This window comes from Vidua macroura, chromosome 3 (genome assembly GCF_024509145.1).
Source record: "Vidua macroura isolate BioBank_ID:100142 chromosome 3, ASM2450914v1, whole genome shotgun sequence".
Lineage (NCBI taxonomy): Eukaryota > Metazoa > Chordata > Aves > Passeriformes > Viduidae > Vidua > Vidua macroura.
The window spans coordinates 85,503,232-85,518,099 of NC_071573.1; the positions used below are offsets into that span (position 1 = coordinate 85,503,232).

The 14,868-nt window shown below is 36.8% G+C and overlaps 1 long non-coding RNA gene across 2 annotated transcripts; it reads right to left on the reverse strand.

The window, feature by feature from the left end:
- Positions 1–816: 816 nt before the first annotated feature.
- Positions 817–14,812, reverse strand: LOC128805707 (uncharacterized). Of its 2 annotated transcripts, XR_008436532.1 has the most exons (4): positions 14,606–14,812; positions 2,997–3,245; positions 1,882–2,013; positions 817–853 (listed from the first exon to the last, which is right to left on the reverse strand). It is a non-coding gene; the product is annotated as an uncharacterized LOC128805707 (long non-coding RNA). The 2 variants fall into 2 exon arrangements; XR_008436531.1 differs by lacking the exon at positions 817–853 and having other exon boundaries at positions 1,568–2,013.
- Between the last annotated feature and the right edge of the window lie 56 nt (positions 14,813–14,868).

Sequence of the window (14,868 nt, forward strand, 5' to 3'; positions counted from 1 at the left end):
GTTCTGCAGTGATTTTTTGAGTTTTTTATGCTCTCAAAAGTCTTTTGTTTGCACTGAATTGCCATGCAAAATCCAGAGTCAGCCAGATCTTTACCCAGTGTTTTAAGGTGGTGTTATTGGTGTGAGGTATCTAAAGGCATTAAATCTGAGAGACATCATATGAAATCAAGTTTGTGCCTTTTTGCTTGGAAATACCTTCTACACTGCAACCACTCTGTATTTATGGAGGTACATATCACAAAATAGGCATTTCTCTTCTTTAGCAAATGGCATTATCATCAGATAAGTAGAGGCTGGAGTCAGACAAACTCAAGCACTTTGAGGTGGAAATTTAGAATTTTGTGCTCTTATGATACCCAGCAAAATGCAGCATATTGACGATATCACAATATAAAATAAAATATCACAAAATAAAATAAAATAAAATAAAATAAAATAAAATAAAAACAGTCCCACTTCACATTGTTTCTTGGGTTTTTTTCATCTAGACTGTGGATTGGTAAAAGTATTTTGGATCAGTGAGCTAATGTAAAAGCACATATTTGATGCCTATTCTCATATTACAGTCTAACCTTAGGCATGTTGAGGCCATGAATGAAAAAATGCAAGTGCCTTATGAAACATCCTGATATGTGCATAGCAGGAGCAACCACTCTTCACAAAGTCTCCCATGAAAAAAACACTGTGTGTGTCCAGAAGACCTAAACATGCCAACATATGGTGCTCTGTCAAGAAAACTTTTTTACAAAACCTGTCTGCTATGTTTTTCTGATAGCAATCAAGTAAAAGAGCAGCATTAGCACTGACCTTCTGGATGCTTCTTTTCCACTGCCTTTGATATTCTAGACACACTCTAGACACAGTGAATAAAAATGGGGAGAAAAAAAGAGTTAATTACAAATACCAAAACCAAACTCTATTAAATATTAGAAATAACAGATATTTAAGTTTGAAATTGTCACCAAAAGGGGATCTGTTGAGAAACAGGATTCAGCATATCAAGATCAGCCATGGAAGATATTTGGGTAACCTACTTCAAATATTTTCCAACAGGAATGTTAAAGAAACAGTAATATTATACAGCTTGTCTTGCTTTGGACAGAAGCTCTTCTTGAAAATAGGTTTTGATAAAGAATGAAATTGCTGTCCTCTTGCTCAAGTGGCAGCTCCTGCCTTTGTAACAGTTTTCTACAGACTGGAAGAGTTAATTAGTTTCCATTAAGAGACTATTTATATCCATAGATATATAGATATACATGTCATTAACCACTATTCACTAAATACATACAGGTACAAACATGAGTCAGGCACATCAATGGGAGGCAGTGTTCTCCACTCCCCATTTCCACACTGCATTCTGCTCTCTCTTACAGGTCATATTTTCTACCGTGTTTGTATTTGTTGTTGTCCTCTGTATTCTCTTTAATGGTGTGTTTTTTACCCTCTAGTAGCCCAGCTGATGCCACACAAATCACATACCTCCAGTGCTTTACATATGGTATTTATTTAATGCACCACAGAACAAGCTTTGGCTTTTCAACAGCATCATATTGCCAACTTAAATTGAATTTGCTGTCCGTGGTGCTGTTTCCTTTTCTGTGTTGTCCCAACCTACTGAGGAGGAAGGTGGAAAAGGTATTATTCTGATACAAGAATCTGTGGGTGGGATGAGATATTGTGACGAAGGAGTGATACTGAGATGACAATATAAAATCAAAGCTAAATTAGAAGCTTGACTATTTACTTCACCAAAACCAGAAGTAGATATTATGTTGGAGAAAACTGCCTATCTCATGCACTGCTTAGTGTCAAAGGCTTTATACTCTCTTTGAATTGTATCTTTATGAATATTTGCATGAAACTACTGGTGAGTTTTATTACCATATTGAATAATAGAGTCCAGAGCTGGTAGGAATCAAATGACATATCTGGTCCCAAGGCAGCATCTATTTTCTCTGACAGATATTTGTCTGACCAGTTCATAAACAAGCAGTCCCAGTGCTTTCAATATGCCTGGCAAAAATAATGTAACAATAATATTTAGCCTGAAATTTTCCTATGATTTAAGCCCATTTTATATTTTCCTACTCCCATTAGCCCACAGCACAGCTTATTCTCTTTCTACTTTCAGGTCTTTTAAATATTTGATATTTGTCATGTCTCCCCAGCACAGTTACTTTTTTATAGTAACACAACACTGTTGACTCATGCTCAACCTAAGTACCACTGTCCGTTCCTCATACTATGTTTTAGATAAGAAATACCATCTAAACAGAGTAGTACTTTGAAATTGTCCCTGAACTGCATCCTAATTTTCTCTGACTATTTTTCCACATCAGTATTAAACCTCACTTGGGCATATTTCAGTCCTCCCAGCTTTAAATTTTCTGCAAACATAAAATAACTGTAATCAATATTGAGAAACATATCTCATGGATACTATATATATCTGCATTGCATACAGGATATTTTCTGCTGTTTGAGATCAGTGTGAGACAAGAGTAGTCACACCAAGCACATTTATTCAGAAAGTAAAGACTGGAGAAGCGATTCATGTAAGGAACAGTATCCCTAAGCAATTGTAATTTATGTATCTTACATTTACAGAACATGGCAGAAATCCACACTTACCCAGCTTTAATGGTATGCACATCCATATGCAAGCCTAGCCTTAACTATGCTCTTAAATCTCTTTTGTACAGGTGTTTAGAAATGCTGAATATTTTGTATTTTAGTAAATGTTAAGCTTAATATTTAAGCCACTGTTTCCAAATACAAACCAGCTAATTTCTTGTGGCTTTAATCAAATTGGTAGGTATATGTTCAAAAGACCCACAAATAAGTTAGTAAGGCCTTTTCTGTATCTTCCCCAAACCAAGGCCCATTCCATGCTGCAGTTTAAGGCTTCTATTCATCTCTCCAACCATACACACAAACTCAGCCATCTGAAAATGTGCTGTTTAGTCCCCAAATACAGTCTTTTAGCTTGCACTTACCCGTTACAAGTTTTTTATATAATCATCCCAGAATGATTTTACTTTTCATTCTGTGAGATAACCATGGAGATCTGAAGAGGTTGACGTTTCACAGCAAGGAGGAGTAAGGCAGTGCTCCAGAGTCTTTGTAGAAAAAGTAATCCAAAACTAATCCTGTTTATTGAAGCAATAGTTGTTCTACAGCCTTCACAAGTCAACATTGTTCAGAATTTTTAGCAGAATTTTTTCTTCCTTAATCTGGATGCAGTTCTAAGAAAAAAAAAATAATCAGAGAAAAATGAACATTTAATTGTTGTGGACAGTGAGCAACATGAGCAGTTATGTCAGAAAAACTGCAACAGCAGCTTCATGTGTTGTTCCCAGGCGTGTTAAAGTGAGCCAATTATAGCAACCCTTATGTATTCTCAGAACGTGTGTTCATTCTTTATGAAATTGCAGGATATCTTAGTAGAGGGTATTCATGTAAATTATTTATGATTAATCCTGTGGCTTGGCTTTGCTTATGTCCACTCTCGGCGAAAGAACTTTAAACTTTTCAAGTGGAAGCATGATGTAAAATATTAAAGAGAAATATTTATATATATATTCTCTTTCTATCTATGGATTTCAGACATGAGATAAAAGGTTTCTATTGTTGATTATTTCAGCTCTCTCGGTACTACTGCAAAGCATTTACTGCTGAGCTTGAAGCTACAGCTTGGGGATTTCAAACTGACAGAGAAATGCTCTAAACTAGCAGTTGCCTTTTGATTTGCCAAGAAGTCTTCTGAGCTAGCAACAGCAGTATTCTGGTATGAAAAAGATCAAATATAATGAATCATTCTCATCACCCTCTAGAGAAACAATTACATTGCTCTATTAAATAAAAGCAGTTTGTATGAGGTAATGATTTCAGGAGTCCACAATGGAGTCTGTCTATATAAAGCATCACTGAAAGTTTTGCTCCAGGTAAAGGAGATGTTAGCTGACAGCACAGCCAAGTTTATATTCAAAACCAGAAAACTTCTCACAGTCCTTTTTTAATGGATGCACTCAGATACAGAACTTGCAATGCTGTCCAGCCGGTTATCTTTAGAGTATGTTTGAAATGAAAATTAATTCAGTGGCTGCTCAAGTAATTTCCATTACCCTGCTTAATGCTCCCTATTATAGACAAATCTTCTTTATGGAACCATACAGTGACAGATTGGCTTTCCCTGTTATCAGGTATCTAGCAAGTGAGCCTCATCAAACAACTCTGGCGACTATAAATGATGTTCTTGTTCCCCTGGGTACACCCTTGTGTCCTTTGCAATTTTACCTTCCTTTGTCTTTTATAAGAAGAATTACCAAAGAACAGAATTTGAACTTATCCACTAGATTCAAGGTTGTTTATTGCCTTAGAAACATTCACTATTTCTTATGGCTACCATATAAAAGTAATTTTGTCACCTGAACACCTTCACTGGGCAACAATTCCCCGGGGTACAGCACTTACAGTTGTTGCTTGTCTTCTGCAACATGCCTGCATTTCTTCCTGAAAGACTGGAAACTCCTCCTCCTCCAGGTGCTAACATAATATCCTATACTGTGCTTTGTCTCCAGGTGAGAAATTAAGATTAATCAAGGCTGATTTGTGTTCATGACTTCTCTTCACCCTTCACTGATTTTGTGCTTTATGCATAAACTTGGACTTCCATATTGAATGACAGGAAAATCCACAGATCTCAACTTACCATGACAATACATTTCTAAATTCTGGAGATGATTTTTCAAACTGTAGCAAATCAGTTAACACCCTGAATTTCGAAGCCCTGTACAATCTGCATAAAGCAATACATAACCAGTTATTATACTTTCAAAGCTACAGTAGGAGTGTACTACTTTAGGTAAAACAGCTTTGACCAACAAAAAGTAGAAGAATTCATTGTGCTGTTTGATCCAAAGCACTGTGTTCTGACTCTCTGAATGCAAGGACAGGTGAGGAAGGCCTTACAGTGTCTGTGCCAGGCAGCAGTTTGCTACTCAGGGCCTTGCAGACACAGTAGAGGTTAGAACTGTTTATGATTCAACCAGAGAGCACCCAAAATGAAAGCAAATTTTCTGAGAAAACCAAATGGATTTTGCTGATTATCCTGGACATCGAGGAGGGTGCTCAGTTAATGAAGTCACAAGAAAATAATTCAGAAGTTAGCATGCTACACAGACTACATACACACCACTGCATTACCATTGCTGAGCATACTATGTACATTAGCCATGCAGCAGGCACTGCTAATGCATGCCTCACATTCAGAAATATATTCTCAATATATTCAGAAAAACATTGCACTCTGAGTTGACAAGGTATTACTAACCTAAGAATTATGGTAGAAAACAACAAGGGGAATATTCATGTTTCCCACTTCAACAGCCTACAAAACCAGTCTAGGCTTCCTCCACAGTAAATATAGAGGGATAAATAAGTATCTTAGAGATTATTTCAGAGGATTCAAGTTAGACAGCAGCAGAAGGAGGACAACCAGAGCACTAACTTCCTGCTTACCTGAGCTGCTCTAAATTGTTCCCTGGAGGTGTCAACTCTACTCTGCTGATTACAAACAGTGCCTAGACTCCTTATTTAGAAACCTAAATTGGTATCTAAAATCAGATATGGTGAATAATTCCTGAATATTCCCTAAGACCTCAGAATTTTCAAATCGGGCAAGTGATGGGTTTTAATTAAATATTAGTGAGTTTAAAGCTTAATTTTTGTAACTTCTCCAAAAAATGGAGCATCTGAAGCAGCAAACAACGAAGTTAATGCCCTGCAGACTGCAGATCTTCATGCTGTATTTAAGTAAATCCATGCTAACAATCTGTTACACCCCACCTAATGGATTTTACATCCAGTACCACTGGTATAAATACAAAGCTATTTCAATACACAGCAATTTCAGTAATGGAAACTGATGCAGAATAAATATCACGCTCATTGTTTCATAGATCTGTGTAAAGTAAGTAACACGTATCCCTTTCCAGTGGGATTTTTAAGGTAAAAAATGTCTTCTTTTCCTCACCTTGATATAGATTAATTTAGCAAGAAATAAAATCAACATATTTATGAAAGATACAGGAGGATAGCAATGCAGGTCCATCTCTTTTTCAGCATATACTGCATGATCAGTGGTCATACAGACTTCTTCATAATGACTGCATACTTGATCCTCTTTTCATTAAAAGACATTGGAGCTTTCTCTCCTACTAACTACCAGTCCAAAATTTGGCTATCTATGGTAAGTTAGTCATCTAGGTCTCCCTCTGTCGTCAGTAGAGTGGCAGGTACTTCCACAGGATGAGTCATGTCATCTATTTTAGACACATCTTTTAGAACTGTATGAATCACTCTGAAAATCCCTCTCCCCACAGCTACAGAGGAAGCCTAGACAACTAGCTTAGCCAGGACACTTAACTTTTTGCCAGCTAAGGGAGGCAACTTGATGTTCTTGCGAAAAGGATGTCAGTTAGGAAAATGGCTTTTTGAATGTAGACATGTGTCAACTGATGGCAATATAGAGTCTTGTTCATGCCAAACTACCAGACCATAACAGCATTAAATCAGTATTAGCCTGCTTTGGTACTGACCTTGAGGTGAAAAATTCCCTATTCCTCTGCCAGCTTTTTGTGCTAACTAATTCACAGTTGAACACGTTGATAAGCAAGCATCAAGCCTATAAATTAGTGACTAGACAGTAAATTTTTTCTAGCCAGTTCAGATAGTCTTTAATCTCTATTGGTTAATACCATGTATTGCTTTTATATCATCCTGATTTAAATTAATACAAGAGTGCTTTCCTATAAATTCCATTCAAAAGATGCAGTTAGATTCAGAAAAGAATTAAGTATTATGACACTGCTATATATATATATATATATATTCTTTTTTTTTTTGCCCCACACTTCAAAATGGACTAGAAAAGGAAATCTGCTAATTAAATTACAAAATTTTGAAGAGGTCAAAATAGTGTAACACACACCAAGCTCTAATTCAAAGAACACAGGAAGCAGAGCAATTCGGATTTGTCATCCTTTGACACAGACTGTAACAATGTAGTCCGAATTTTTAGAGAAACACGCAGTTTTTTCATTCTTTTTCTCCCTCAAGGGTCACTGCACTGTGATCTATTTTTACACAGGAAAAAAAAAAAAAAAGGAGTTTCCATTGTTAAAACAAGTTGGATGCTTCCATATCTCATATTCGATCAGACAGCATTTCAGAAAGCCTAGTGTCCTCCTTGCAGTCAGCTTTGAAGCATTTCTACTGGTTATAGACAGCATTCATCCACAATATAGTAATCATAAAAATGTCTTTTTTTAAAGAAGTGGGGAGAAAATGTGACTTCCAAAGACTTAAGAATAAATGGTATTGAAATTATTTCTTTTAAAATGCAAAAGATAGAAAAGGAATAAAAGCAGCAGAAAGATAATAGATCTAACCACATATCCTCAAAATTTTAGGGATACTGATGTTCAGATGTTAACTACTTTTTCTTCAAAATTCCTCTGCAGAAATAGCTCACTAAATATGATGAATCTAGTACTACCTCATGTTTTTGAATTTCCATCAACTTGAAATACCAATTCTGCATTGCCAGTTTTTTCATGAAGCCTATTGCACAGAAAAAGGAAATTTGGAGGAGTAAGGGAGGAGACACAAAGATGAAAAAAGTGGAGGAAAGGAAAGGGCAGCAATGGCAGTTGCCTTGGAATTGACAATGTCTTCCTGATTATAGCAGGAGTCAACTTCGCATACCAAACACAAAGTATAGTTAGAATAACACAGATCACATTTTAACCTTGACATCCTAAGAAGGAACACAAGCTCTGTCACCAACACTGAGAGCTCCAAGCACTGTCAAGGCTCACAGTTGTGCTACCTCAGGTCCACGCCACAAACCTCCTTCCCAAATACTGGTTAGAGTTCAGCTCCCCTCTATGAAATATCCAACAGTTGTAAAAAATCACAATTCCTGAGAGTCTCCTCTCCTTTCCTTTAACACTAGAAACTATCTGATATTCAAAACCAGGGGTTTTTTTTTGCCTTACCTCAGCACTTTTTTCACAAAGCCTGTTCCAGTTGTCTGGACAAATATGACACTCAAAACTAAGTTTTGAGATTAGTATTGAAACTGTGCCCTTGAAAACCTAGCATCCATTGTTCTGAACATACATGCCAAGTAAGTTTTATTAGATGTGCAAACATTTGGATGAAGAAATAAATCTTTCCTGCATAGGCCAGCAAAAGTCTCAATATAACTTTAATGTGTGAATGCCCTTAGCAGATCTGTTTCATATTGTGCTAATTTATACCCAACTGAAGGTGGCTACTGAATGTAACAGTATGCATGATGATTTATTTCAAAATTCCCTTAATAACATTTTAAATTGAGACTATATTACGAAAGAATACTAAAACAAGGACTTAACAGACAATATCAGAGGCTATTCATAAGTGTGTGAAGTAGAAAAAAGGAGAATTAGTGGTTCATAAAATACCTGATTTGCAGTTCACAACTCCACCTAAATCTGGCTGCTTTAATACAAGGTATCATGTTTGCATTTGTCTCATTTCTTAACATATACTTCAGTGCTGAAAACAGTAGAATGATACCAACATTTTGAACCCTACTTTCTTGATCTTTTGTACACTCAATACTCATCTTAAACCAGTCCTAATTACATTTGTTCATATGTTTGTGTTTTGCTAGTACTGCAATAATTTTAGTCTCTTCAATAAAATACACTGTGAATCCATACCCATTCATTTGTCTTTACTCAAAGAGCAGATGACAAATTGCCTCTTTTTGCAACCTTAGAATAACACCTAATCCTGAGTTTTCTTTTCATATGAGTTTCTTTAGTAATATGCTGGCACCAGCAACCTGATGAAATCTTCAGGAAGATAACTAGTTTTGCAGCCATCTAGCAGTCCAGTATGCATATGTAAGCTGCATTTTTGCTTACCTGAAGGCAAACAGTTTGTTACTCTCAGCAGCTTTAGGAAGCTTCCCAGATAATGGTATCAGGATAAACAATATTCCCCACTCCTGAGCAACACAAGTGACACTATGGAAATCTGTACATCTGGTCTTGAATTCTTCTCCAAGCTCTCATGGGATGATCTCTTCCTGTACTGCAGCTGGGGGCAAACATCATTGCTTTCATCCCCATGACTGAGGAGAAAGACAAAGCAATGCTCCCACTTTCATCCAACTCCACTGGTTCCCCATTCATGTCACAATCAGTTGAAAAGTGCTTTTTGTCTCCAGTACCTTTGCATGGCTTATCCGAAGATCTCACACAAATTTCATCACCTGTTACATTGCATTTACAGAGACCTGACATCAATTCTCACTATCATAGATCTATGTCTGTGCCTGGCAGATATCAATTGGCTATCTCATTCAGTATTCTCATTTTAAAATACACCTTTTTCCTTTTCTCTACTTGATTAGTTTTCCCTGCCACCAGCCTTATGATTGACTTCTCTGATTTATACTGGAGAATTTTCTCTTAGCACACTATTCATAGCCTACTCTCTGCAGTATTCTTGCATTTTACAAATAATTTGATAAAAATCTTAAAAACCCATCCTGAAATATGACTTTTAGATGTATATGCAACAACATAGGTTTTAGGTACTTCAATTAGAATTTAGTTACTTACAATTAGAATTGGGGTGCTGACTTAGGGACAGAAATAAAATAGAAGGTGAAGTACTCAAAATAAAACCCCTTCGCTCCTGGCATTTCCCTTGTATTATTTTCATATCAAAAATTATAACTACAGTGATGTCTTAACTGTAACCTTTTCCAACTGCATTTTTTATCAATTATTACTACAGTATTACACATACTGTATGAGTTTATACTTAGGTGGAACTAAAGGGAAAGAAATGCAATTCCTCATTAAAAAAACAAAACAAAATGTTTCTTTAAAACCAGTCTGACAGCAGATAAGATGCATGAAAAAACCTGAAATTTTCTTAAGAAATAAACTGAGGAAGAACTTTGGAGAGTAACCTTTCTAAAAATGCCTTTGAATCTAGTTTTATGTACATGGCACATATTTTTTCTAAATATTTCTTAATGTTAATTACTGTAGTAGGATACATAAACCATTTGCATTAAACTAACTTTATCACTTAAAAATCCATCGTTCTTCTACTGTCACATCTCAGCTTTTTATTTCACTAAAAACAAACATCATTCTAATAATACACTAAACATTTGAACTAAGCAAAACTATCATGCCTTTATTTTTCTTTCTAATGGCCACACATGGTGATCATAATCCTCCTGATAATTGGGTAAGTGCTATATATAAGCATACCTGCAATAAAACGCACAGCCAGCAAACTTCCAAAGCTTAATTTTTCCCTTCCCACCTTTCTGCAGAAGTAAATATCTCCACAGGGTCACCTGCAGGTAATGATAGTGACTCCCTGGAGCATCACTTACTAGGTTTTTATGATTTGAACCCTATTTCAAATCACAAGAGGGAATGTTTTATCTGACACAGGAGCCCTGTGATTCTCTCCAATGCCTGGCAACTTGGATAAGTCTTTAAAAAGTTACTCAAAAGTAATTGAATTCCATGACTGTGTGTCTTAAGTTGAGACACACAGTCATGGAATTAAATTACTCTTGAGTAACTTTATTTCGATTTCTTTCGTTCAGTTTCATTTCTTCCTATTTCACCTCTCAAGTACAAAGAGCATCTCAGGTCCTGTACATACACTTGGTATCTATCTGCCATGATGATGTTCTTTTATTTCCTGCATTCTGTGATTATTTCCTGCATGCTGCAATTAGGGTCACTAAAGGTCCATATATTTGAGTGACAAGAAGTCACAAAGAAAAAAAAACTTGAACAGATGTTCATTTGTCATTTGATTACTTTTGATTCTGTTCCCACATTGTGACAGGAAAACCTCCTATGAATTACTATAAACTGTTTTGTGCTATCTTTTCTCCCAAAGGTGTTCTGTATCTTGACAAAATCCACCTAAAATCTTTACTGTGGATACTTCTATCACCCTCATTAGCATCCATGCATGACAAAATTCTTAGAATTGTTCCTTTGTTAGTGCTAAGGTGTAGTATAAATTTTCCTGGAAATTCCTGGAGTTTTTGGAAGCTTAAGTCCTTATGTCAAACAATATGTAAGCAAACATTTTCTAATGCACCTTAAAAAGTAATGGTCGTTTTGCCTAAAATATGGGCTAAGCTGAAATCTTGTTTTAATTATAGCCTTTAGCATGTTAATTGTCCATCAGTAAGAACTAAGAAAACTGCATTTTTTCTAATGTAATCAAAATATAAGACAAAACAAATCTGAGAGTTACATAAGAGAAATATTTCCTAAATTCTGGGATTTAAAATGTTGTCATTGTTGTGGTAGCTATGGAGTTTGCAAAGTTTTTTAGCAAGGAGCATGGGATTGAACCAAATCTCCTGTAACCCCTGCTAGCCTGAGGGTGCCATTCTCTCCGAATGGATCGATCCAGAAGCCCCCTGCACTTGCTGGGAAGTTGTCAGCCTCTGACAGACACACAGACAAGTTCTCCAACATGCCCTTGTCTTTCATGCAGATCAGCCAAAACAAGAATGTCTGAAAGAGTTTTACAAAGGAGATATAAAGCTTGGGATAAACAGAGAATTGAAAATAATCTCAAAAAATTGAACTTGATCTGGCTTCTTTGAAGTTAAAGTGATTAGAATGGAGCAGACTGGGATTTATAGACTTCACAAGCTATGGGAGGGACTTCAAAAGCATAGAGGTGACAGAGGAACATATTTTTTCAGCCGTGCAGTGACAAAAATGCAACATGGTTTCAGGGTTCTTGAAACAACAGGAAGAATAGGAAAACAAAAAGTTCTAATTTTAGTCTCTGCCAGTCATCCATGTGTCAGTCTGGTTGTCTTCTACTCAGGATACTCACCTCAAATGCACCTTCAGCAGAGCACACAGCTGATAAATACTGATAAAATCTCAGTAAATACACGGGACAGAGAAACAGGAACCACCAGGACCATTTTTAAGCTTTAGCTTTGAAAACTGGTCAAAAGCACGATGCGCACAGTTCGAAACTAAGACATGAACAGGGATTTCCCATGACCAGTACCACAACCTATGCCACTCTCCCTTCTTCCCCTCACACAGGTTTCTGAGACAGGCCTGTCACAACCATCCCCCTGCATGCAAAATGCTTAAATACTAGGAGCAGTAAGGCACTGCTAACTTCTTGTTTGGGACAATCTGACATGAGGAAGACGTCTACGTTCTATGGTTAAAATCTCCCCAAAGTGGGAAAATAAACCCATCTCCATTTTAATCTCACTTCTGTGCAGAAGGGGAGGAAACATCAAGGACACTGGTAAATCTAGTGCCCCTTCCCAAGAAAATATGTCCAGCTGAACTATTTAACATACAGCTCATTAATCAATTAGAATTGATCTAATTAGAATTGATCACAACTGTGTTTTAGTGAATACCTCATCTACAATTTACTGTCCTACTACTGCACATTTCACTGCTGATCTTACCGGAACATAACTTTTAACTTTGCATAAAAAAATTAAACTCTCAGAAGAACTGTTTTTTCCAGCTCCCCTAAATGGTGGCACACTCTTCACAGTAAGAGTATGGAAGTGGTTTACAGGCTTAATCAAGTTGTGCATATGAACGAAGTTATTCAACATGCATGAGTTTTTCCAGAGTGTGACCTGAGCATCCGCAGTGATCTCCACATGACAGCTCTGTCTAATAGAAAAAGATCCAAGATTGCAGACTTTGTGAACAACATTCTGTTTCTGCATGCTTGACACTTGCTCAAGCAGCCTTAGCCTTGATCAACTCTGTATGTTCCTCCAATCCAATTAATAAAATATAGAGCACTGCTTTCTGTGCTGCAGCAGATTTTGAAGATTTTAAAATAGTTTATGGATAAGCACACAAGTTGCTACTTAAACATTTATTTTTAAAATAGTTTTATTATAAATATGCATTAAACCACTTACTTTTACAATGTATTTCACTTGCTTTGCTGGTTCCTAAAATTAACATTTCAATGAGATTCTAGGGGAATTCTTTCTCTAGAAGGAGGGCATGTCCTTAATTTATGCATTTTTCAGGAAAATAGAAGGCACTAAAATAAAAATATTTTAGTCACAGGGAATGCAGGGTAGACCCTATGACATCAGAGTATTTTCAGACACATGTTCCCTATCCACATGTTCCTGGATCTCCTACTTCCCTGCTTCAGCTCTCTACCCTTACTCACCTAGAGTAATGTGTTCCCACCTATTTCAAATAAGGCACATTCAGTTTACAAGCAGGAAAGTTAATCTCCACAAGGCTCCACACGCAACCCTCCTAATTTATTCTGTACATTTTAAAAATTATTTCTCAGGCAATTATATTACACAAAGGTCTCTTATGAAAATTAGTGAGAACAAAATCAATAGATTTCTGGAGCAATTATTTAAAACTTATTCTACCAGTTTACATAGCTTTAGGACAGGTTCCTGATGTGCAATTCAATGTGCTAATTTAAAAAAAAAATCAAAATAATAATCATAAAACTAAATACTAATGCTTTCCAATCTGCTGAGAAGCTTTACAGCATTTTAAAAAGCACATAAATGATTTGACCACAATGACAAAGGCAGTGGCCAAAGAGGGCTTAAGGTAAAAAGCTGATGTAGAAACAGATTATTCCAGTTCTATCAAGTGACACCCTTGTTTTGATGAGTCATAATGTTAGACTAATATTAAAATTTCAGCTTAAAGTTACTATATAAATTTGTGTTCAGCTGTCCATAAAAACAACCAAAATGATTCTTCTAAACTGTTTAATCTAAACAGTATTTTTTTTCCTGTCTTGACACTACCTGAAAACAAGATAAATATTCTACAAAAACTGGCAGCACTCTCAAATAATTAATGTAAGAAATTTTAATGCCTCTGTCTTAAGCCTACCAGTGACAAAGAAAAACCGTCCGGAGTATTTCCTTTTAATTAAACCATACTAATTAATTTTCAACAAACCTTCAGGATCAAAACAGAGCTTAAAATTGAGTGACTTCATGCTGCCATAAATCCTTGCCCTTTTTGCACAGCCATGTCCCCTAGACCCCCTGAGTGGACAGAGCAGGCTGCATTCACTGTCTCCCTGCAGCCTGGACTACAACACCTCCAAGAGACAAGGGAGCAGAGAGGCAGGGAGCAAAGCAGGAATGGTCAAGGGAGAAGGAGATGCATGCCATGTAGTTTGTACAAATGTTCAGAAATCTTTGTTCACACTTCTAGTTACACAGGTAAGGGAGCTCAGAATTACGGGAGTTTTTTTCATAAACTCTTATTTTTTTACTTTTCAGAAACAACCTTTAGCAGCTCTACTTTTAGTTAACTACTGTTTGTTCCACCAGCAGTGTATGATTAGAAATAAAACAAACATCAAGCTCAGTTCTTGTCTTTGCCATCAGTTTGGGAACAGTGTGGACACATACAGCTTATCCTCATATACATATACATATACATATACATATACATATACATATACATATAATGTAATGTGCCGTGCCAACCTGGCTGGGATGTGCGTGATGATCCCCACAGACCAAAGCTCCCTGGGCCTACAGTTCCTTTCAGCTTACAGAACTCCTCATGCAGCCCGAGCTTTGGGAACGGGAATAACCCGGCCCGGCCAGAGGGAAGGGTGGGCACGCAGGAAGTGCTGCTGGGGATCGATTTTGGGGAGAGGTGCCATTTTGCTGATTTAACTCGAGGGGAAATCAAGCGGTGGCAGGCGGTGAGCTGGTGTGACGGCGCGGGTGTGGCCGCCCACAGG